General features: G+C 45.4%; 1 protein-coding gene across 4 annotated transcripts in view; it reads right to left on the bottom strand.

Annotated features, from left to right (window-relative positions):
- The window catches only part of LOC106557569, a 175540-nt gene that overhangs the window by 81819 nt on the left and 68339 nt on the right, over positions 1 to 25382 (bottom strand). The window contains exons 2-3 of one of the 4 annotated variants that reach the window (XR_005355395.1): positions 14052 to 15063; positions 7877 to 9362 (exon numbers count right to left, since the gene is read on the bottom strand). The exons of the other annotated variants lie outside the window; for them this stretch is intronic. The gene's annotated coding sequence lies outside the window, so the exon portion shown is untranslated. Of the gene's footprint in view, positions 1 to 7876; positions 9363 to 14051; positions 15064 to 25382 lie in introns of those variants that run through there. 4 annotated transcript variants of the gene reach the window in all.

Here is a 25382-nt window from a genome sequence, read left to right as displayed (position 1 = left end):
TACATTTATTTTATTTATTTATTTATTTATTTATTTAATTTATAATTTTCTTTTAGAGAACTTGGAAGATTGACCTGGGGCTGGGATGGTAGGACAGGTTTGACCGACAACCATATAACAAGTTGAAAGATGTCCCTTTGTGGCTACCAGTGCTCTGGGCCAGATTGCAGGTGAGCCACTATGCTCCCTCCCCCAACGTCCAGGAAACTCTAGCCCACTAGGTGTGCTGGGTGCTGAAACTGGGTTCACAGTAACAGCTCTCACTTGTGCTTCCTCCACTAACTGTAGAGCTGTGCCTGAGAACCAAGACAAGAAGGTCACGTTCCAACACCGCCCAGGGTCCAGCCAGGATGCTGACTGGAAGGGATAAAAATCCAACTCAAACTACATAACTAGTAATGGGATTTGATTTCTCTGTGGCTGAGATAACTAGACATGGAGCTGGCCTGGCTATTTAGGGAAAGAGGCACCTCTGGTCTTGTCTTCCCTCTTTTTGCAGCCCTGTGGCAGAAGAAGCCAGGCTCCTGCAGGCTTTGGGGTAGGACCCACTCTGTTTACCTTGCCTCAGCCTGACGACTCCACCAGAAAGAGAACACAGGCCTTTCTCAGTGGCTATTTCTACGATCCCAGGGAAGGCCTGTTTCACAGAGTGTTTCACTGGGCTCACTTATCCATCTTCGGACCAACTGCTATGTCTGGAAAGAACACAGAATTGGCCAGTCCTTGAGGCTATGCCCACCCATGGATTTGGGGTGGTCCCTTTATTCAGAAGCCCCACAGGGCTGACAGAGGCCATTCCCCACATTAAGAGATGACATTAGCAGAAGGTGAGGGAGAGAACAGGTACAAATATCCATCACTGTCATTCGCTGACTTTGTGACTTCTGCAAATTAATGAATTCCTCTATGCTGCCTAGGGTTGTTATACGACTTAAAGGAGATAAATTATGTCAAACCCTTGGCAAAACCCTGTAGATAATCAATACACAGTTATTATTGCTGCCAACCATTTTCCTTCTTAAGAATTTACAAGCCATGTAAGTATATAAGCTTAATTAAACCCAACTTTATTTATATGATTGAAAATCCCCGAGAATTCTAATTTGATCGTTTTACAAGAAGGTGTTGGAGGTGAGACTGGCACCTCCCTTGCAAGCTAAACGGCAAGTAAATCAGTCCAATTGGCCTGTTGTCCAATAGAATTGCTATGTATCCGAGTCACAATGCAGATCGTTAAACAAATTAAATCTGGAGAAGATTCTTCGCACTCATCTAGTCTAATAGTTGTATATCACAGATTAGGACACCTGCTGGAGAGAGAGAGAGAGAGAGAGAGGTCTAAGAGCCCAGACTTTGTTAGAGGGAAATGGATCTGATTCTGTAGGCCAGGAACCAGAAGTTTGCATATCTATTAAGTTCCCAGAAGATGGGAGGCTGCTGTATGGGAGCTACGGTTTGGGACCTGCCACTCTAGCTGGCCCTGCTTTCTCAGTTTGGCCACAGAATAGCCTAGGAGGGAAGGTTCTAGTGCCGGAAAAGAGGTAAAACTGACCCCAACTTCCCTTGGCTCCCGTAAGCATACACTACCATTATAGCTACCATGATAGCTGTAGCATTGGCTAAATTAGATGAGGTGTGTGTGTTGGAGAACGCCATCGATCATTCTCACGGACTCGAGAATCAGAACTACCAAGTCTGAATCCTGATTCTGGAACTACTAGTTACCTAGCCATAGGGACATGAGGCATGCCCCTCCCCACCACCCCCAAATCTGATTTCAGAATTATAAAGTAGGCATTAAAATGCATCCCAGGGACATTACCACATAAAGTTAAATGAGATAAATTGAGTGTCACGCACAGCACGTAAGAAGTGCCTTGTAAATGTGTGGCAGTAACTCCAATCAAGGAAAGAAAGGACGTGCGAGCTGCCAGGGGACACTTCGGAGGGCCCGCTCACGCTGCACCGGGCATTGCTGAATCAGGACCCAGAAGGATCTTAAAAAGTGAGTGTATCCTGCAAGACGTCAGAAGAGGCTTCCGGGCAGAGGCATCGAAGCCTGGAAGTTCATGTTCTAATACTATCGTAAAAATAGTGAACATACAGAAAATAAAGATAACGCAGTCGGGATGCTACCGGAGTGTGCGGGGAGGGACGGTGAGGTATGAGGCTGGGCCGGCAGGATTAGCGGCCTGGAGATGGGCCTTCTGCGTGATGGTGGGAACGTGGGCTTCATTATGTGAGCAGGTGGGACAGCCAAGGGCCCGCTTGGCCAACAATGACATGCCACAGTGCTCTTGAGTCCAGGTCTGTCCATAAACAGTAGAAGGAAGGAAGGCTTCTCTGTCTTCACGGTTTCCTTACATGGTGACACTTTGTTAAGTGTTCTTATTACAACCCCTGTGACGTAGCATGGATCCTTTGGTCTTTTTCTTCGATGAGCCTAGTTTTTCCTTTCCATCTGGGAAGTGTGTAACCATAACACCTTGTGAGGGACCCTGCTCTGCCTTGGGGGTTCAACAAGAGCAGGAGATGACCACAGATACCTCCCCCAGGTATGACCTGGGGTCTCCGCAGGTTCAACCACTCACTGCTTTTCAGTATCTCCTGATGGCTGGGGACTTTGAATGTAGATTTGTTTGGATCTGAATCTTTTCACTGTCACATCTACCCTGTAGGAACTTGGACAGGTCACTTAACCACTCTGAGCCTAAGTCTCCTTTTATGAAAAGCTGTCCTACTAATGCCCATGTTTTAGGACTACTGTTAAATAAAGTTTTACATGCTCTGGATATATAACAAAAGGCCAAGAAAGGGTGCTTTATATTATGCAAGCATCTTCCTTTTTTATTGTTGAGCACTGCATCCACCATGGTTCTCTTGGTAGAGAGTAAATGTCCTCACAATGAACCCCCTGCTGACATGTACCATCACTGATAACTGGATAACGACCTGCTATGTTATGAAACAGGAGACTAGTTTTCAGGGACTAGAACCCAGGTAACATTTTAGAGGGGGATCTGTAGATGCTTTTCTGGAGGTCAGAGGACATCAGAACCCAGAGAAAGCAGAGTCCTGGAGGAATTTTCAAAGGGATGAAGGAGACCAAGGAGGAAGAGGTGGGCTTGTAGGGAGCTAACATAGGGGGGGTCATGAAATGTTAAGTCTCCATTATTTAAGGGATGAAGTGACCCTCAATGCCCTGGGTCATAGCCCACTCCTGGGACAGTCAGATAAACACAGTATGAGGGCCACAAAGGTGAAAAAGTAGAAACTTTAACTGTCTGTGCCAAATCCGTTCATCCTGGCCACTGGCCAGCCACTCTCCAAACCACTGCCACCTCCTGTTCTTTCCATCTTGTTAGAGGAGGAATCAGCGTTCCATTGTTACTAGAAGCTTCTTTTTATGCTGACAAGTATTATAGGCTCATGCACTTAAAATATTGATGGGCAGACAGGATATATGATAGTTGAGTGATGTTGCGATACTTGTCCTTCCAAGTATGGAAGACGCTAAGTTATGATATTATAAAGGAAGGGCTGAATTATTGGCTAGTCTTTAGGAAAGAAGGAAGTCATAAAATAATTTCTATGTGAAAGAAAATTTATTTTCAAGAAGGAATAGTGTTTTCAGACTTCCAAAGAGGCTAATAATAAAGCCCTGAATCTGCTGATAAATGCACTTTTTTTTGGTAAGTTGTGCTATATCTCAATAGAAGGTTCACATCCAAAATCACTTATTAGGGGATCCCTGGTGGGTCAGCGGTTTGGCGCCTGCCTTTGGCCCAGGGCGTGATCCTGGAGACCTGGGATCGAGTCCTACGTTGGACTCCCTGCATGGAGCCTGCTTCTCCCTCTGCCTGTGTCTCTGCCTCTCTCTCTCTCTGTGTCTCTCATGAATAAATAAATAAAATCTTAAAAAAAAAATCACCTAGTTAGATATCACATCATCTTCGTAAGAACACCCAGCCCTTTCTGTTACGAAAAAATTCTCTCTGAGGCGCGAGCAGCTCACCGCTGGAACTATTCTGGGGAACCCCCTGATTCCGACCCAGAGCTGAGGCATATGTAAAAATAACCTCGGCAAATTTAATTTTACTAAGTGGTTTCTGTACCAGAAGATTCACCTGCTCCTTCCAAGTTGCCTGTCCACACGAAGGCCTGTAAGTAGATCTTAGGATGCTCTTGAAATAGCACATCCTGCCGAGAGCAGGTGAGGAGTGGGGGAACACTCTCCCAGCGTGAGGCCTGTGTCCTACTTAATCAGATGTGATTAAAAAGAAATCCAAGTTTAGTTGCTGCTCTGCTTAGCCAGGAGAAAAAGGCTCATGGAAGTGCCCAGGTCCTCTTAAGACCGTGCTGTTGCAACCCTAAGCCAGGAGACTCAAAGCCGGGCAGTGCCAATTCCCACTGCACCTCAGAGGAGTCGATCTTTGGGATTAAAGCCTGCCCGTGGAGCCAGCCTCAGTGTGCACACACTGTGGACATACACATGGACGCGTGCACGCACACGCGGGAGCATCAAGCGTCCACTGAGGCTACTGCATGGTGCCACGGCTAGAAGAACAAGTGCCACTCGCCGCCAGCAGCAGCATTGTGATCCCAGGACACATGAGCCCACGGGAAACTAGGTCAGCCACGGTTCTTAAGGGATTAACACTGGATCTTCCTACCAACTCTCCAAGATGAACATGACGCAACATTAAGGACCTGCAAGCTTCCATCTCTCCTGATTATTTTACTTGCTTCAACTTAACCACTTTATGGGGGAATACATTGCGATCATCTTTAATTTTATTCTATATCATACATTTGACTGCTGGGGGATCTAAATTCAGTGGACATAAGGCTCACGTTGTGGTTTAAATAAAAATAAAGAAATAGGATACTTTTCAGACTTTTTGCTCGCTTATTTTTTCCTTAAATTTGGAAACTAGCCTTTCTCCATGTTGCTGAATTCAAATCTACCTATCCCTAAATGACACCATTACACACACACGTAGACACACACACACACAGTCTTTCTTTCCCAAATTAATGACTGGTAAATACATTTATGGTCTTTATCTCCAGTTCTTAGAATGCTGATCCTAAAACCCTTGGTATCTCATGGAGTGATGTGCATCTTTTGCATACTAATGAGATGACCGATAGCTGGGAAGCCCTTGATCATTTCAGAGGAGGGCTGGTCACCAGAAAGGCCTAATCACACCCACACGATCGGAACTTCCCAACCCCCTACAGAGAGGAGGGGGGCTGGAGAGTTCAACCACCACTGGGCTGTGATTGAATCAATTGTGCCCATGTAAGGAAATCTCCATAAATACTCCTACAGGATGACAGTCAGACAGCTTCTGGTTGGTGAACACGGCCAGGTACCAGGAGGGTGGTGCAGAGGGCCTGGAAGCTCTGGGCCTCGTCCCCCCATTCCTTGGTGTAGATGTCACCTCCACTTGGCTCTTCCTGAGCTCTGCCCATTTGTAATAAACCAGCAATAGTAAGTAAAGTGCTTTTGTGGAGTTTTGAGGGCCTTTCTAGCCAATTCAGGGACCTGAAAGAGGGGATGTTGTGGGAATGCCCGACTGGCAGCCATGTCGGATGGAAACGCATGGGCACCCAACACTTGACGACTGGCATCTGAGGTGGGGGACAGTCTTGCAGGGCTGAGTCCTTACCCTGTGGGGTCAGAGCTGAGTCCTGGTGATTAATGTCAGGATTGAATTGAATTACAGGACACATCGTTGGTGTCCAGACAGCTGGAGAATTGCTTGGTGTGGGAAACCCACACATTTGGGGTCAGAAGTGTTGTGAAGCATAAAAACACTTTCAATTCCTTCTCCCCTCCGCAGGGAGCCTTCCCCAGGCTGACTCCTCCAGGTCCCCAGCATCTGCAGTCATATCCTCCGCTCCCTTTTATACAGCATCTTTTTTTTAGCCCACTGTTAATTTTAGTAGTAACTAATGATAATGAAAATAGGAAAAAAAAAACAAACAAACAGAAAACAGGGCACTGGGGTAGCTCTGTGGTTGAACATCTGCCTTTGGCTCAGAGCGTGATCTCGAGGTCCTGGGATCAAGTCCTGCATTGGGCTTCCCACGGGGAGCCTGCTTCTCCTCCTCTGCCTGTGTTTCTGCCTCTCCCCGTGTCTCTCATGAATAAAGAAATAAAATATTTTAAAAACCCAGAAAACTAATAAAAATAGAAACAGAAATTTATGACTTACTACCTACTGGGCACTTTATTATATGTTTTATAAACACTACCTGGAGTTAAGCTTCACAAATGTCCCTGAAGCTGGATATAATCACCCCCCATTTATAAAAGAAAAACTCAGCTTTATTGTCAGTCTACCGCCCAGAGTCTCCCTTCTCTCAGCCTGTTTTAGATCAGAGCTGGGTCTCCTTGTCCACTTTCCTCATCAGCCACTCACCCTTCAACCCCTCCCATTCTGTCTTCTTTCACAAAAGGTCGCCATCGATGTCGGAATTGTCAGTTCAACACCTTCTCTTTGTCATCCTCTATAATTGTTTTTTCTTATTTCTAATTGTAACCCACTTCCACCCCCTTGAAACCCTTGTGCTCTTAGCCTTTGAGTCTCCACTTTCTCATTTCCCCCTGGCCTCTCAGATCTTCCTTCTGACTCTCACATTGTCTTCTATCCTCCCTTAGAGGGATGCCTTCCCCCACTTTCTGCCTTCTCTTTCTCTTTTTCAACCTTTCCTGAACATTCTCAACAACTTCTAAGGTGCTGAGAATCATCTGTGTTGCTAGGACTGAAGTCTCTCCTCAAACCCACACCATATTTTCATCTGCACACAAGATATGGCCCAATGGATATTCCACATGTGCCAGTTTTCCTTTCTGGTCTGTTTTAGCAAGGCACCAACCACCAAGTTACCAGGCATCTCCGTGGGATCATTTATTTATTCTTTTTGACAAATGTCCTAGTACAGCTCACCATCAAATCCCATCAATACCAGCTCATTCTGCTGTTCCCATTGCCATTTTTCCAACTCAAGCCTCCAACACCTCTGGCCAAAATAACTCCTTGAATGCCCCAAAACTTTCTGCCACTTTGGTAAACCCTTATATCACCACCACCAAAGACTTCTCTATCTCATTTCTCCTATTTTAAAACTCCTGTATATTACCCTTACTCATCGAAGAAAATTGATGTGTCCCAATATGGCATTCAAGATTCACCTCATTTACCTCAAAGGTAAGATTTTTACCAACTTTTTCTGCCCCCTGCCCTCTTGACCCTATCATGTAGCTAAAATAGACTTAGGTGTTCTTGATCTCTCTTATTAGACTTCCTTGCTATTCACTCAACGGACTATAGGTATGGCTCTGAGATGAGAGTTCAAAACAATGATTTAACTTTAAAGCTGCTTAAGTGACTTATGAATATTAGCATCATTTTATTTCTTACTACAGCCTAGAAGAAACTAAAAGGAAGTCTTTTTAACACATACAGGTACACTCTACTTATATGATCCACTTAGCCTTGTTATCCGGTGCTGTTGTTGAATACCGTAGCCTTTGTTGTACTTGAGATAACTTACCTGAAGAGTACTGGCTCCTTGCTTCTAAGGGAAGAGGAGCCCAGCTGGTTCTTAGAAGGCACCCCCCAAATGGTGAATGGTGGCAATAGAATGGGTTAATGAGGTCAATTTATGACCTTAATGGTATCTTTATATATATTTTTAAATTGCAATAGAAAAAAAAAAGTGTTTTGTGTCAATAATTCCATGTGTTTAAAGTGGTATCATCGTCACCGAAATACTGAGTTTCCTTGTGAGGAAACAGAAATAAAAATGGGGAGGGGGGGATATTATATTGTATATGTTATATATTAAACAAATATAAATATGTGTTGTATAATTACATAATATGTTGTTATAATTATATAGACACACACATACACAGATTTATTATAGGAATTTGCTGGCATAATTATGGAGGCCAGGAGGGCTCATGATCTTCTTCTGCATCTTGGATAGCCACCAAAGCCAGGGGTGTAATCTAATCTGAGTCCAAAGGCCTAAGCCCTAGGAACACTGATGTCTAAGTCAGGAGAAGACACATGCCCAAGTTCAGCTTGAGCAAGAAAAAAATAAAATAAATAATAATAAATTTGCCTATCCTTTCCCTTTCTGTTCTATTCAGGCCCTCAACTACTCAGATGAGGCCCACCCACACTGGGGAGGGCCATCTTCCTCATTAGTCTATTGATTCAAATGCTCATCTCTTTCAGAAACTCCCTCGCAGACACATCTAAACAGAATGTTTTACCAACTATAAGAGCATCCTTTAGCCCAGTCAAGCTGACACACAAAATTAACCATCACGGAAGTAACAAAGTACTCATGTCAAAAGGAATAAGGATCTATAAAACTTACCAAAAGTGCAACCAAACAGAAAGATTAAATTGACTTATTGAATTACTTTCATTCACCTAGAAAATTTACCAGTGTTACTCCTTTCACGTTAATAAGAAAATAATCATAAATTTGTTCTGACCAAATGACTGTGATTAGGTGATTCTTTGAAAAGATGTATTTCCACACAGTGGGAAGGAAGGCCTGATTGCTCAGTATTTCGTGATCAATAATTCTTTCAATATCTCCATCTGTGAAAGGGAAGTTCAACAAAATAAGCAGAGCTATAGAGTATGATGATGAGCTTGTAACAGGAGCTGGGGAGGCAGAACACACAAAATTCCTCCAAAATAGACATTCACATTTTAATTTAATATGAGCATGCTGGTTGTTCACAGAAGCTATTTAAGAATTACTAAAGTAGACAGAAGACGGGAGGAGCTTCCTGAAGGCTGGTTCCCTCTGGCCCTCCATGTTGGCCTTAGACTGCGACATCATCTATAAATTAGGCAAACCAACTGACTTAACCAAGATCTGATGGGCATAACGTTGAGCAGATGGGGATGCGCAAGACCTGGAGGCCATCTAGCAAACAGGCATTTGGGGAAGGGGTTCAGGCAAACACAGTGACTCTTTGCTGAGAGGAGACTGGAGGAGGAAACGCAAGGTGTGCCACTGCAGTGAAGCTCAACTAAAACAGAGTTGCCAAGGCCCAAGATAGAGGCCAGGTGAGGGGGAAACAGAGCCTCAGTTGTTGGTATCCTTGGGACAGAGTCAAAGTGGGCACAACACAGGTAGATACATATGCACACCCATTCACCTGAGATGCTTTCCCTTGTAAAACAGGTATGTCCTGAGTCCACAGATATGCTCTGAGTTTACAAGTTCAGTCCATCCTGGGATAGCCAAGGGCAGAAAGTCAAGCAGGTAGATGTAACACCACGGCTCTTAACAGAGACTTTCCTTTGCCTGTGGCTTCCCTGAAAATATAGGAAATATCATTAAGGGCTTTGGTTTAAAACCTCTTTCCTTTTATGTTTCACAAGTCTGAAAACTACATAGGAATAAAACAAAATGGTGACAATATCCACAATAAATAAATAAATAAATAAATAAATAAATAAATAAATAAATAAATTCACAAAAAGGAGAAGATACCATCATCTGGAAGGCTAAAATGACATTTATGACAATCTCCAGGTCGCTCTTGGAGCTAATATAGGACTGTCCTCAGGTACCTACCACCCAAATATGGAGGATAGAGGGAAAGTTGCAGAATGCTTTAAGTTTTCCTCTGAAATATCATCTCACTACTACGATGATGTTTGCAGGGAAGATGTGAAGAGAGAGCTCTTTTGCTTTCTAACTGGAATTTATTTCCAATTCTAACTTCAAAGTTTCCGAGTGAAGCATTTGTTAGGAATAGTATTTTGCCATAAGGACTAACCCTTGAATCATAAGGGAAATTCAAGGAAGTGGAATACAGTGTTTTCCAACTGTTATTAATTTTTACTTACTCATCCAGTCCTTCTCTTTGCTATGGAAGAAGTGACATTTCCCTGCTGGAATAAGGATCCTGCTGTGTAAGAGCCCTGAATCTAATTGTAATAGTTGGATTTGTTTTTGTTGTTGTTTTGTGTGTGTGTGTGTGTGTGTGTGTGTGTGTTTAGACTGTTGATCATTATTTTTGTATTTTTTTCTGCTGCCCTTATCACGGTGAAATACTCCTTTCTAGAATTCTCTCCCCCATATCTTTGCAACATGTATTACGTTTGGATTATTTCCCTTTGCTACTTATATTGCCAAATTCTTAGAGACCATCTACATGTCTTGGCAATGTAAGGAGTGGTTCAAACTGCCATTTGTTTTGCCCTAACTGGCCCGAGTCAGCTGATGGGAATTCTGATTATATGCACTTAGGCCAAGATGTGAAGTTGGTTTGGAAAACTTTTGGAAATATCAATCCAAGAACATTTCTTTCCTATTTATGTCTATCAGTCACTTTATTTCCTACTGAGACTTATTTATATCACTCAGAATTTCCAACTACAGAACATGACTTTGAAATCCCATAGTTTCCAGAAATCTCTTAGAAGTAAAAGGAGATGAAATGAACCCGTAATCACACAGATGAATTTCTTTCTCTGCTCTTTGAAAAGCAAACATTTTCTTTTCTTTTCTTTCTTACAACCCTTCCTTCTCGCTTCTATCCTATTCATATTTTATATTTTATGATTCTTCTAAGTTTACATATGATCAGGATATTGATTGAAAGATGGTCTTAACATACCACACACACAAAATAGCCCAGGAAGTTGTCATGCAGTTATCTGCGTATGTGTGTGTGCATACACGTAAAGAGTGGGACAGATATGATAAATATGATCAAGCTAGGGATCATCTCTTTGACAAAAGCTGAACATCAGTGAAGTTTGTTCTTCTCTCTTACATTTAATCCAATCCAAGATTCCACTGAAACCGAAGAAATAGTCATTAATATATCTACTCCTCTATACCTGGATTGAGCCCCTAATAAGAATCGGACACTGTTCTAGACTCTAGGGATGCCACAATGAGTAAGCAGACAAGTCTATCTCAAGGAGCTTCCACCAGAAGGGAGAGAGTTGGACCACACACACAAATGAAACCTTTAACATCAGATGGAGAGGAGTGGCCTGATTACAACAAACCAGGGCAATGTGAGGATGATTCAGCAGGCTATGTAAGATTGTGTCCTCAGAAGGCACCTCTCTGAGAAGTGATGTTCATGCTAAGACGTGAAAGACAAGAGTGTGTGTGAAAATACGTAAAAAAAAAAGAAATTAAAAATTTTAAAAATCACTTAAAGAGGAGGAAGTGACTCATTTAAGGGCTCTAAGGCAGGAACAAGCTTGAGTTGTTTGGGAAACATCAGAAGTCCCAGGGTGATGGGGTAGGATGAACAATAAGGTAGCAAGGAGCAGTGGAAACACAGATGGGTGACAGTGGCCACCATACAGACCTCTCAGGTTAGGCAAGGAGAAGCAATTGCATGGTATGAAAGGAATCGATACTACCTCATTATAATTTTTCATGGCTCACCCCCTCTGCTTTGTGGAGAGTAATACAGGAGGCATAGGAATGGAGAAGGAAGACCACACAGGGAGCTGACCTGATGGTTCAGGCAGACGATGATGTGCTAGCAGAGCACAGATTTGAGACATGCTTTGGAAGCAGGCTTTGTAGCAGGAACTACAGATATGGATGCATTTTCTGAGATGGGACAACTGAGAGGCAATAACACTGTAGGGTTCAGATTGGCCACGTAGGCAACTGGATATAAGCATGTGGAGAAAAGGTTGGAGTAGAGATATCTGAGAATCGTAAACTCCTGGAGTACTTAAAACTATAGAATTAGATGCATTTATAAGTGGTGCATGGAGATAAATGGGGATCCCAGATCCATGACCTGTGATGCTCCAACATTTCCAGTCAGGGCGAGGAGGAAACAGGCACAGAGAAGGGGAGGCTTGCGTGGGAGCATGGCAGGAAGGGATACCAAAGAACACTGTTCTTTTTCTCAAACCTTTCAGAAGTCATTGAAATCAATACGTAATGAATGCTCCTCCCCCTTTTTTGGGCAGGGGCCTAGGTGGAGATCATATGTGTATTTTGTTTAATTAATCCGGAAGGTAATACAGGCAGAAAAATTCAGCGAATTTAGGTAGCTGGGTAATATGCTTACGAAGTATTGGTGGAGTTATCTTCTCCTCTTTATAGTGAACTAAAAATTTTTTTCTGTTTTTTTTTTTTCTTAGATCTTATTTATTTTGAGAGTGAGTGAGAGAGCAAGAGAGAGTGCAGACAGGGGGAGTGGGAGGGAGAGAAGCAGACTTCTCACTGAGCAGGGAGTCTGATGATGCAGAGCTCCATCCCAGGACCCTGAGATCATGACCTGAGGCAAAGGCAGATGCTCCATCCACTGAGCCACTTGGGCGGGGTGGGGGCGCAGGGGGGGGCCCTACCTAACACTTTTTCATGTACTAAAGTCTACAAAGGTCTTGCCAGGAAAGGGACAATGGTGAACCCAGCCACAAGGAGGTGGAGGTGACGAGCAGAGTGGTGATAAGCAGGTCATCACCCACACTCTACAGGCACTCTGGACCTGTGGAAGTTTAAAATCCAGAGAACAATAAATAAATAAATAAATAAAATCCAAGGAACAAATGAAAAAATACAGTCAAAATTTAGAGGACAGGGAGTGGAAAACTGATTTTTATGGTAGTCCATGAGAATGCGTCTCCTTCTCTAAGAAAGAAATCGGCCCCGGGGCCAATGAACTATGATTAAAACAGTCCAAACTACACAGGTGCTTGCATATAGAGTCACCCGTTAATTTAATTGCAGAATGCCAATTTGGTTTTCAAAAAATATATATAAAAAAATCATTTGTTGGCCGATGTGGTCTCACATCGGCTTTAGTCCAGAAGGTCATGCTGATTGAGGACCAAAGTCAGCTCTGGGAAGATGCTAAGACACCACACCTCAAAGCTGGGCTTCCACAAAGGTCTGGGTTTCTGTCCTGAAGACATTTTTCGAGACCGATGTGTTATGTTCTTAGATTTAAAACTTTCCATTGACTGATTCCTTACGGAGAATCTTGAGTCTCCGTAGCTAGCTTGCAAAATGTGAAGATGTCATGCCTCCTTAGTGGTGACATGTCATGATCTTACCAAAATGGAATAAAATGGATACGTGATAATCTGGAACAGTTTCAAACTGCTTCACTTTTCCTGTCAGCAAAGTTTATCTGCAGTCATACACATTTGTGATTCTTTACTCGGTGTAAATATTGAGCGAGCAGGACTGTGCACATGGGCTTGGGCCATGGTCTGGGCGATAGTGTTTAACAACCAGCTCTGGGGGTGCCCGAGTGGCTCAGTCGGTGAAGCACCTGCCTTCGGCTCAGGTCATGATCTCAGGGTCCTGGGATCAAGCCCCACGTTGGGCTCCCTGCTCAATGAGGAGTCTGCTTCTCCCTCTTCCTCTGCCCCTCCCCCTGCTTGTGCTGTTTCTCAAATAAATAAATAAAATATCTTCAAACAACCACCGGCTCTGGGAGTGATGATAGAGCCCTTGCTGTAGTGTTTGCCGATGTCTATGATGTGAAGCTCCCAACAGGGCCAGTTTCAGGCTCCCAATTCCACACTATTCCCCTGAACACAGATTTGCTCATCACACCCACACTGGGTCCTCCAGAGCCCATGGGGGCCAGTTCAGCCAGAGGCCAGAAGCTGGGCAGACAGGACAGGTCACTGAAGAAACCAGACCTGGTCTCCATGCTTCGCAAAGTCAAGAATAGCTTACTGAGCAAGATCGTTCGAACAATGCCTTGTTTTCTTTTAAAAACAAGGTTTTTATGATGATGGGTGTGCACACAGAAGTTCATCAAAAGAACGGAGAAAAAAAATGTGACCTACATGGACTGGAAAGCGTTTTTAGATGTGAATGAAAGCCGTGTGCATGTGTGTGTGCGATTAAGTAAATTTAGCATGAAAACAATTGATAATTCCTGGAATACTTATTTTTAGGTGTCGCACTTCTGCGGAACCCTTTCTTTGGCAGTAGGTCATTTCAATAGGACCTCCCTCTTCCTCACTTCAGAAAACGATGGTAATAAAATCACAAACCTGGAGCATCGGAGCCTGGACAGGCTCTGTAAGAGATTTTTCCATAGCCTGGGCCTCCATGGCACAAAAATCGACGAGGGCCATCACACGTAGGCAGGGCTCATAAGCAGAGACCTGTTGGGATCAGAACCGGCCCTTGGGTGCAGTCCTGAATGTGAATCCACATTTGTAGAGACTTAACCCTTTCTCAGACCCAACCTCTGTGTCTCTTTTTCTTGTGTTTAACTAATTCCCTTTGTCTTGCCTTAAATGAGGCAATTATCCTGCCACCTTTACAGATAATTAAAGATCCTGAAAAACCTGATGATTTCAGGCCCCACTAATTCACAAACTGTGATCAATCCCACAAGGCCTAGATGGCAAAAATAATTAGATGAGCCAACGTAGGGTAAACACATAGGATAATGGGTGCATTGCTGAGCCTGCGTGGGGGAAAGTGCATCCGAGGCCTTGTAAACCTGCCGGAAGGACAGGCCTCCTACAAAACAGGCCGGCGGCAGACCTCTGAATGGGCTCCACGAGCAGACCTCACAGGCAGAGGCCCTGTGAAGAGCCCCGGAGAACCTCGCTCAGGGATCATGAGGAGGGCTGGGGGCTCCAGGGGGCCGGGACACAGTGAAGGTAATCAGAGTGCATTGACCGAAATATTTCTCTAGAAGTCAAGCCTTTTGTGACTTATGCAATGACCTCCATTCCTTATCATGGTAACCCGCATTTTGTGGGCCTCCTTCATCCCCTTAGACGTCATCCACTGGCAGCCCACTGGGCTGCTCCCCAAAGAGAGGGTGAAAACTCAAACTATATGCAGTTCTTTTCATTCAACTTTTCAACAATTAAGTCACGTTTAGCACTAGCAGGCATGGTTTTGAGCCCGTTACAAATAGTGACTCATCCGGTAACGTTCCTCGGCGAGCTCACGGTTTGGTGCAGAAGACAGTTTATCACAAAGGAGATGCGAGGCAACGCCTCCTACCAGCAGCTTGGAGGGTCCGGGGTCCCAGCTGAAAGTGCCCTAAAGGATAAAGGGGAGAGTTTTTAACTGAAGCAGAGGGTAGGTGGGGGTTGGTGAGGTCAGAGATGCAGGCCGGGGTAGCCTGGCATCCTCAAGCTCCTCTGGAGGCACAAAGGATGAGAGGAAGATCTTGGTGGGTTTCCAGCCCCCATTTCAGGTGGCTGTGAGGAAGCTGGATCGAAGACCAGCATCAGCAAGCATTCGGTCAGCCGTCACTTATGGAAACCCAGGAGGGAGGAGATGGGTGTGCGCAACGTTTACACACTTAGGCCAATGATGCATGAGCAGGAGGGTGTTCGGCTTCAAGGGCTAACTCTTGCAGTATGAGAGCATTGGGCAGTCCCAAAGGTTACCTAAGAAATGATTGCAATATACTCCAGCATTTTGTTTTTTATGCAAGAGCAAGGTATCATTCATAAGGCTAGGTACTTGCTACGATTTACTCAGTAACTAGGTAGCACCTACTTTGTGCCAGGCCCTGCATGAGATTTGAGTGGAAATGAGAAGAAGTAAACAGGCATAAGAGCCTGGACTCAGGGGACAGGCCCAGGCTGTTGACAGGTGGCCTTCGTCAGTCCGGGACGGTACTGAAAGCTTGTGTTGTCCCGGGTCCTCACGCGGGCTTCCCTCCGGGCACACCTGTCTCCTAACCTGTTATAAACACAACGGTCACACCCCACGAGGACCCACCAGAGGACCTCGTTTAACTTAACTTCCTCCTTGAAGACCCTCTCTCCAAAGACAGGTCCTGCCCGAGAGCCTGGGCTTGGGGCTTCAGCAGGTGGATTTGGAGGGAACCCGCTTCAGCCCTAAGGGCCACCCACAGCCCAGCTGAAGTCCCGGCCAGCGGCCAGCATCCGCTAGGATCCGTGGGAAAGGCGTCGGGCCACGTCTCCCAGACCCTCACACTGAGGCCCAGAGGAGAGCTGGCCGCTCTGGCTACGTCATCCCCTGATCCACAGACTCCGTGGACCCCAGACACGTGTTTTACTCACTGAGTTCTGGGGTCCCTCACGGCTCGTTCCTTAATAGTAGTGAATGAAGATGTCACGTACCATCTTGCTCTTTGCATCTACCAGATGCACATCCTATGGTTTGCAAGCTGAGGCCTACAGGATCTCCAGCTGCAGGGTTCAAGTGCCCCAGCTGCAATGGGGCTCTTGAACCCAGGCGGGCTGACCCCCTGCTCCCCGCCGGCCTCCCTGGGGGCTGGTCTGGGAGGATGCACAGACCCTCAGTGCCAGTGGCTGGACTGGTTTTGTCAGGCCAGTCCTGGTCTTCCCTGGATTCAGTGCCCTGCACGCTTGGCCAGCTCACCAGATGCCTGACCAGCTCAGAGGATGCCCAGCAAGGTCGTGGCCCACGGCTGATGCGCACACGTGTGGCACACGCTGCGGCAGCAGCCAGAGCCCCCAGAACAGCGACACCTGAGCAGCTACGAGGCTTCCTGGGAGCCTGGCTGGCTCTCCACAGCTGTGTGCATGTTTGGAGAGGCCTGGGGAGCCCTGAGTGCAGGGGCCTGAGGATGCACTTAGGGACACGTGTGCAGCAGGGTGCAGGCGGGCACCCCCCCATGCAGCCCACACAGAGCCCCGACGTGGTCTCCTGACCTTATTTCCCAACCAGATGGGCCACGTACAGGGCTCACTGGTAAAAAGGAACAACGCCACTCCCTGTTCTTTTTATTCTAAAGGGTTGGTTTCTACTGACATGAGCAGCAGCAAGACACAGGGAGACCCCAGCTGAAGTTTATTTTTAACCACGCTAGCCTGCTGGCCCGGTTTGTTTTGTATTAAGAGAAATGGATCCAGCATCCTTCCCCTTTGCTCTCTCCCTCTCAAAAACATCCAAAGGCTACAAGACTTCTATTCCGGTGCTCCCTCTGGAGGAAAAAAAAATCTTCATTTTCACCTCTTGCAGTGGTAAACCCGGGTTAGATGCACGGTGCCCCATCTCCACGCCGCTCACTGGCGGGCCCCTTCCCGGCAGGAACAGCCCTGGGGGTTGGTGGGAGGCGGATGCTGTGGATTCTCTGTACATCGCTACCGAATGCTCCAGCAACCGCAGAGGTGATGTCCACTTAGGTGGGGGGCTTTCAGCTCCCTGCTCGGAGCCCCCCCCCCATTGCTGCTGCTTCCCTGGGCTCTGTATTTGGAACCCGTCCTTTGCAGGGGCAGGAGAGGACCACCTTCAATCACATAATCCTATATTGGACCCCATGTTCCTGGTCTAGACCATTGGATCTGAGTTTGACCTACATTACGGAGCGAAACTGCCACCAGCGCACCCGGGATGGAGACGAATTGATTTTTCTGGCTCTCTTGATGTCAAGGGGGATCTACTGCAATGATTAATAATTTATCTGATAAAAGCTTTCGCTGTGGTCTTTGTTACACTGGAGATGCCAAGATTTTACTGTCCCAGGTTTGAGCACTAACCGGGGAGGAGTTCACACTTAGAGCTTGGATAAAAACCCGCAACAGAGGATCGTAGTTGTGTTTCTACGTGTCCCCAAAGAAGAGCAACAGAGGCTGGGGCTGGGGCATACAGCAAATCAGATATTTTTAAACTACTTTTTCACTTTATTTTTCATATCTGGCTTCCCCACTGTTTCACCACCCCTGCCACCTGCCTTTTTCCATTAAATGAGTAAGCGCTTTAGATCTTGAGCTGTTTCTCTGGGTGCAGGGAGTCGGAGAACCAGATAAAAGAAAGCACCAGCTTCCAGATGAGAGGGCTAGAATTTAGCTGGGATGTGTGCAACTCTACTCCCGGTCCTCCAATGGGCTTTGGTTCTAGAAGACAAATATGGCGGCATGAGATGACAATGCCCCATGCATTGCGTCCACTCCAGGAGAAACTTGACTAGATCAACAATATTACAGAAGGAAAGATATTTTCACATGGTAAAGAGAAAAGAAATCTCACTTGTATCCTTTGAGCTTGTTGAAGATTTGTCAGTAAGCTGCACAACACTGTTTGGCATTTAGACGATGTATGACTGGGGGCCTGCCTTGAGGCTTTGCAAATATGCACCCTTGACTGTGTTCTGCATCCTAGAGATGCAGCACCAGGACAGGCCTTCTGAAAGCAAAGCGCCGAGTTCAAGGAATGGAGGTGCCATACACAGCCGTACGAGCGTGCTCAGAGGCTCGGCGTGAGCCGGTGGTGATGCCAGGACTGGTTTCAGGTGATCTCATTTTCAGGTCACAGATCGTGGCCAAACTATAACCTAGACATTAGTATGTTGATTTTGAGTCAAAAAAAGTTATGTCAATAAAGAACTAAATGGTCACCTACTGGAAACATCTCCAAAGATGGAAATAATACCTACTTGGGTGTAGCTGTATCAGATATATGTGCGGTCTCCTCCACAGGCGCTCCTTCCTCTTCTTGCCTCTATCAGAGAAACACATCTTGTATTGCTAAATTACATCTTGAGAAACTACCATGTTGTGTAAATAACCCATTGTGTATCAGCACATTCTGTCAAACCCTAACGTCGCCTGTGTTCCTTATTAGCTGTTCACAGCAACTGCACAAGGGAGAGTCCAAGTCCCGGCTTGACTGTGTCCTAATTATGTGACCTTGGGCAACTCACTTCGTCTCTGTGCTCCGGTACCTTCACGGCTAAACCGGAAAAACAATTTGATGTGCCTCAGAACATGAAGGTGAGGGACATGTGCCTGATGCTGGGGACCATATTGGGCACTCAGGGGGGTGCTGCATGCACACTGCTTGTCACTGGCATCATTATGTAACAGGGGAAGACACTGAGGGTAGCTCCAAAGTCCTTTTCAATTCTTAGAACTTGACCTCAATCACGGAGAGGCTCTGTGAGCTCAGGGTTCACACAGCTAGTTAGTGAGAGAGGCTATTCTAGAGCACGATGCTCGTATCCCCTTAGTCCTGCTTTCTTTATGTGGTTTCCAAGCTGGAAGACTTGCCTTGACTGATTTTAAGACTTACGATAAAGCTGCAGTAATCAAGACAGCACAATGCTGATGCGAAGATGGAAATGTGGACAATGAAACAGAACAGAGAAGTTGGAAATAGAAATTATATATATATATATATATATATATATATATTTGATTTTTTACAAAAGTGCTAAACTAATTCGATGGAAAAAGATGGTATTTTCAACAAATCGTTCCGGAATAGCTCTATAACCCAATGGAAAAGAAAACCTAACTCACTTCTCATTACACACAAATGAGCCATGGGACCAAACATAAAATCTGAAGTTATTGAACTCCTGAAAGCAAACATAGGAGAAAACCTTTGTTCTCATGCCATCCTATGCAAAGATCTCATGGGTAGGATACAAGAGAATAATCTATAAAATTTAAATATGGGTAAGTCGGACTTCACCAAAATTTTAAAATTCTGCATTAGTAACATCATGAAAGCACAAGCACAGATTGGGGGATGAATACTTAAAATTCAGATATCTGACATTTAGGGAAGAGATTTGATCAAACACTTTAGCCCAAGAAAGTTGGTCCAGAAACACATGACGATGCTCATTAATACCAGTAGTCATCAGACAAACCCAGATTAAAACCATAGGGGGTTGGGAGGCATCTAGGGGGCTCAGTCGGTGAAATGTCTGTCTTTGGCTCAGGTCATGATCTCGGGGTCCTGGGATCGAGCCTCACATCAGGCTCCCTGCTCAGCAGAGAATCTGCTTCTCCCTCTCCATCTACTCCCTGCTCGTGTGATATCTCTCGCTCTCTTTAAAAAATAAATAAAATTTTTAAAAATAAAGAAAATCACACCAGGATTCCACTTACCTACTAAACCATCTGTCAAATGAACACATAAGCAAGAACCTAAAATGTGCGGCGGAAGCATGGAACAAATGGACCCCTCCCACATCTGAAGGCACAGCCACTTTGGAAAACAGTGGGGACATTTCTTATAAAGTGAAACCTACACTTATCACTTAAGTTACACATACACTTTCTCAAGCATAATAGCCCCAAACTGGAAACAATTGAAATATCTATCACATTGTGAATGCGTGAACAAATTGGGATTTCTCTCTATCGTGGGATACCACCAACGTACTACTGATGATGTGCAGTGTCACGGATGGATCCCAGAACATTTAATTCAGTGAAAGAAGCCACACACAGGACACCACGCCCAAGGTAGGGTTTATTTTTGTGAAATCCCAGCTGAGGCCAGATTCATCTGCAATGACAGACAGCAGAGGGGTGGTTGCCAGGATTCACGCAGGGAAGAGGACAGACAATCTGCAAAGAAGCACAGGGCGCTTTGACAGGTGATGGAAATGTTCTAGATCTTGATCAGACTGGTGACCTGTAATGGATACATTTTATTGCATATAAACTACACATCAATAAAATCAAATTTTAAATTTGGAGGCTACGTCTGAGAGCTCTTAGGAGCAGGGAATTCTCATTCTTAGGGCTGATACTGCCTTGGATGTTTTGCATATGTTAAACCACCAATTGGTGGCAAGACAAATCAGTAGGTCTTGTTGTATTTATAACTATAGAGAAGTAGACTGAAGCCCAGCGAGTACAGAGCTTGTCCAGGGCCACCGGGCTAGGGTGTTTAGTAGCACAGAGATGTTTATATCTCTTGGTTCTGACTCCAAAGCTTCTCGGAGCTAAGCAGGGGCCATTTTCCGCTGGTGTTTGCAAAAGCACAGAGGTAGAAGCTCAGGTAGGAAGTTACCTGAGCATCAGCTATCACTCAGAGTTCTCTGAAGGACGTTATATGTGTGTGCGTATATACAGACACTGATACTTATATATTATATAAATATATATGCTATTATTTCATTATTGGCAAACCTCCAACAATCGAGTCAAGTAGAGAATTCTGTGAAGCAATTAAAACCTCCAACCACTCAATTTCCCAGGTAGATTTTTAGAATCCCTTAAGACATTCCTCTAGCCACATCGCCAGTACTGTCCTAGGTCAGCAGGGCAGACAGTACTTCAATCATACAGAACCTCAGAGCTGAAATGCTCTGTAGGGATATAATATTTTAAAAAATCAAAATATGAAAAGAATAAGAAAATGTTGAACACCGGGCATAAGGAACCCACAGGGGCCTATGAGCCAGACTGGCCACTTCCCAGAATGGCGCCACACTGGTTCAAACTCCTTACTTCCTTTCATTTTCTTTTCCGATGCGTTTTAGAGCAAATCGCAGACATCAGCATGTAGTTCCCTCCGTACATAAGTACACGTCTCTTAAAAGGAAAGCTTTTTGATGTAAACACGAAAAGCTAATACCTAACAAAATTATACCTAACAAAATTAACAATGCGAGCTAACGCAGAATCCTTATTCCAGGTTCAAGGGAGGCCTGGACAAGGTTGTATTAGGGGTTTCCCCCCCACACAAGCCACATTCCAAAGAAGCCCACACGCTCACTGGTTGCTGTGGTTCTCTAGTTCCTTCCATCTTACCCCAGTCTCCCTTTCTTCTTCCCGTGGTGCTGACGTGCTGAAGAAACCAGGCTGCTGGCCTGGAGAAGCCCACGCTCTAGATTGCTCTGTTTGTTCCCTCCAGGGAGATTTCAATCGTCCCTTGGCCCCCACATTCCCATAAACTCAAGTCACTCTAAGGCCTTCATCAGACTCAGGTCCATTGTCTGGGTCACAGTATGCCACACCTGGAGCTACATGCTGTGTTTTGACTTTACGAGGAGTTACAGGGTCTGTGCTTTAAATACTAAGTTAGAAAATAAAAAAAAAAATAAAAATAAAAAAAAATAAATACTAAGTTAGTTGGAAACCCTCTTTGCCAGTTGCTCCCACTCAGAGTGAGGTGCCAAGCTACTGAGACTTCAGGGCTTCGGTGTCCACTCAGCTCCCCAACAAGTGGAGCTGCCAGTGCTGGGAGCCCAGAATGAATTCCCCACCATGATGAAACACAAGGGCCTGTCCTCCACCAAGACGCCCTATACATGCTGCCTTTCATGCTTTTTGCACTGAGCTGTCCACCATGAAGGACAGCCACTTCTCCTAATGAACAAGTGAAAAGACAAGCTGCGTAGTAATCATTTCTAATTGGATACGGATCCAACAGATTGATTCATTATTCCCAAGTACGGCTGTCAATGTTCTGCGTGGTGCTCCTATTAACCTAATATCCTAAATGTCTCTACTGCTGTAGCTGTCAGATTAGGTTAGCCCCAAATTAGCAGCCTCAGTCTCCTTCCCACAAAATCAGCTGGTGAGGTGGGGCGGGGTGATAAGTTAATGGCTAGATAACACTACCCATCTTCTCCCCCATTTGGGTGTCCCTGACCCAGGCCTCCTTCTACCCACACCTTAAGTTTGCAACAGAAGAAATACCCCCGTCTCTCCTGTCCCTATAATGGCCGTGTTTTCAGGATAGCCTCATCCGTGCTACTGGTAGGAGACCATGCTCTGCCCGAATCATTAAGACTAAAGTGTTAGGGACTGACCATGTAGTTTCCTTAACAGGGAAAGAGAGAAGACAGGAAGGAATGATATTAAGCAGCTGATTTTTCAGTCACCTGTAGGAAACATTGCTGGAGATGGGCTTTGTGGTAGACCTGCCTGTCACCCAACCGATGGCCATATTCCCTCCCCCTTTACTCACACAGGACATGGTTTATTTGGGGCAGCAAAGCACTCAACTCAAAGACTATATATTCAGGTTTGCCTGTAAGAGTATCTTTTCCAGCCTGATGAGCTGACACAATTATCAATAATGATCCACATGGTGCTTTCAAAAGTGTCTGAGTTTGCACAATTAAAATATTTGGCCACCCAACGTAGTAGTGACTAATGATGTAAGAGGAAGTCTTGGTGAGATGCTTCTGGAAAACTCATTACAGGTGTCCGATTCAAATTGGACGTGCGCTTTTGTGCACTCCCCACCCTCCTCCTCCCGCATCCTGCAGGAATGCAGAGAGAGAGGTGTGTGCTCCGGCCGGTCAGATCGTGCAGAGGGCTTGAGGATAGAGCGGAAGCCCAGAGCTGGGGCCTAATGAACTGACCTGCTGGTCAACTTTAGGATAATTATTCCTGAATGGCTGTCCCTTCTCTTCAGCCTGCTGCCAACTCATGCTCACCGTCTACAGTGGTGAGTAGACACAGGTCAACTCTAGGTGGCTTTCTTCTTCCTCTCTTTGTAGTTTTATGGTTTTATAAGCACAAATACGACATGCACACAAACCGTCTATTCATTTTCTTCCCTCTGCAGCCTGGCACTGGGACAGGTGACTTCAAATACTGTCTCTATGTTGACCCAACCTGGGACTGTCACAGGCAATGCAGGTGTAAGCCGTGGGCAAGCACACACCACTTGAGCCCCTCTTCACACACAGCACATCACTGTCTGTGCTCAGAACTAGGTTCTGAAAGATGAATTTCTTTGAATAAGGCTCAGTGTAGACCAACCTCCTCCTACATTCTATTCTTTTGCGAACGTGTTACTGTGATGGACAACACTTTTGTGTCCCTGCCAAGATCCGTGTGGAAACCTAGGCTGATGGTCTTCAGAGATGGGACTTTCCAGGGGTGATGAGGTCTGGAGGGTGCAGCCTGCATGATGGGGTCAGTGTCCTTATAAAACAGACCCTAGGGAGCCCCCTCATGCCTACCCACCCTGACTCCCTGAGATCACAGCAAGAAGACAGTGGTGTTTGAACCAGAGCATGAGCTTTCACCAGACACGAAATCTGCAGATGCTGGGACTGTGGAGCTGCAGCCCCCAGAGCTGCGACAGAGCAGTGCCTGCTGTCCACGAGCTACCCAGTCTACGGCACTTTGGCATGGAGTCTGCACAGAGCCGAACAATACGTAACTCCAGATGAACAGAGATTTATGATTATCCATGCGATGCCACACATTACACACTCAGCTCTATGTGAGCAGTCACAAATATGAGAACATCATAAATCACTTCAATTATCCACATACCTACATGCCTAGGAATAAATTAAACTAATATTGAATACCCAACTGTTCACACCCAGGGCAAAATCTAAATTTTGTTGTGAAGTAACATCCCTGCCTATCACCACAATCCATCCTTCCAGAATTATTTTTCCAGGTTAACTGGACACCTGAGTACTTTAAAGACTAAATCCTGGAGGCCACTGAAGATTTATCAAGAGTTGAGAAACCGCTCAGTGGTTTCCCTGAGTGCATTGCACATCTCAGGCCATGAACAGGGTTCTCCGTTGGTCTCCCAAGGATCCCAGGGTAGCTCTGAAGTCTACGCGGCTGTCACTGCTATGGCATCTTGGCTGTAGCGTGATCCAGCCCACCTTAACATCTTGAAGCCATGAAAATGCCAGTTACTAGACTGTCTGGTAACCTGGCTATTTTTTGACCTGGAATCCTCATCTCTGTGAGTACACCTTCCCACTAATGCACCAGGATCCCTGCTCTGAAAGAGCAGCTCACAGCTAATGCTCTCTGCCCCATGCCATGAAAATCACATCGAGGATAAGGAAAAAAATGTTCCTAAAAGCAGTATCAGGGGCACCCTGGTAGCTCAATGGTGAGTGTTTGCCTTTGGTTCAGGGCGTGATCCTGGGGTCCTGGAATCGAGTCCCACATTCTGTTCCCCACAGGGAGCCTGCTTCTCCCTCTGCCTGTGTCTCTGCCTCTCTCTGTGTCTCACATGAATAAATAACTTTTTTTTAAAAGAGCCATATCTACATTTCCTGTCTCAGCTTACTTGGAAAAAAAGAAGCTTTCCAAGCTTTCCTGCAATAAACACAATGGATTTGGGCAGGTTTTAGCAGAAGCAGGCAAAGAAGTGTTTTTGCCTGAACCACTGATGAGCCTGCAGGCCACTAACCCTCCCCATGGAAATCACTCTGAAGGATGAGAGAGAAGGGAGGGCTGGACGCCACAGGTCTCTGCTAATTGCTGTCCTCTTGGTTTTGTTCGCTCTAAACTTTAAATCTGGGTGGTAACTCACAGGAGAAAAATCACAAGGTGGTTTGCATTTGTTACCTTTACATAAGAAGGATCTTAACACGTGAAAAAAATTTTAGGAAAACTGTAATTAGGGATGCGTGGCCTCACGAAGAGAAAGAAAGAGCGCCCTGTCATTGGTAAAATGTCAAGCGGATTGGTTCTGCAGTAAAACAAGCTTTTGTCTCCAAAAGGCTCGGGGTATAATTAAGAGATTGGTGTGCCAGCTGGGGCCGCTGATTCAGCAAGCTGGGTCCCCCTCGCTATTACCCCGAATGGCACGTCGCTGCATCTATAAACAGAGTGCAAAGGGGCTGGCCATATTAGGAGTAATAATAGTGATAAAGTTAACAAGAGGGCCGTGAAGAAACG

Source organism: Canis lupus, chromosome 2 (assembly GCF_011100685.1).
Source record: "Canis lupus familiaris isolate Mischka breed German Shepherd chromosome 2, alternate assembly UU_Cfam_GSD_1.0, whole genome shotgun sequence".
NCBI classification, from domain to species: Eukaryota; Metazoa; Chordata; class Mammalia; order Carnivora; family Canidae; genus Canis; species Canis lupus.
Note: the sequence above shows the minus strand (reverse complement) of the source record. Positions and strands in the feature narration are given on the sequence as shown.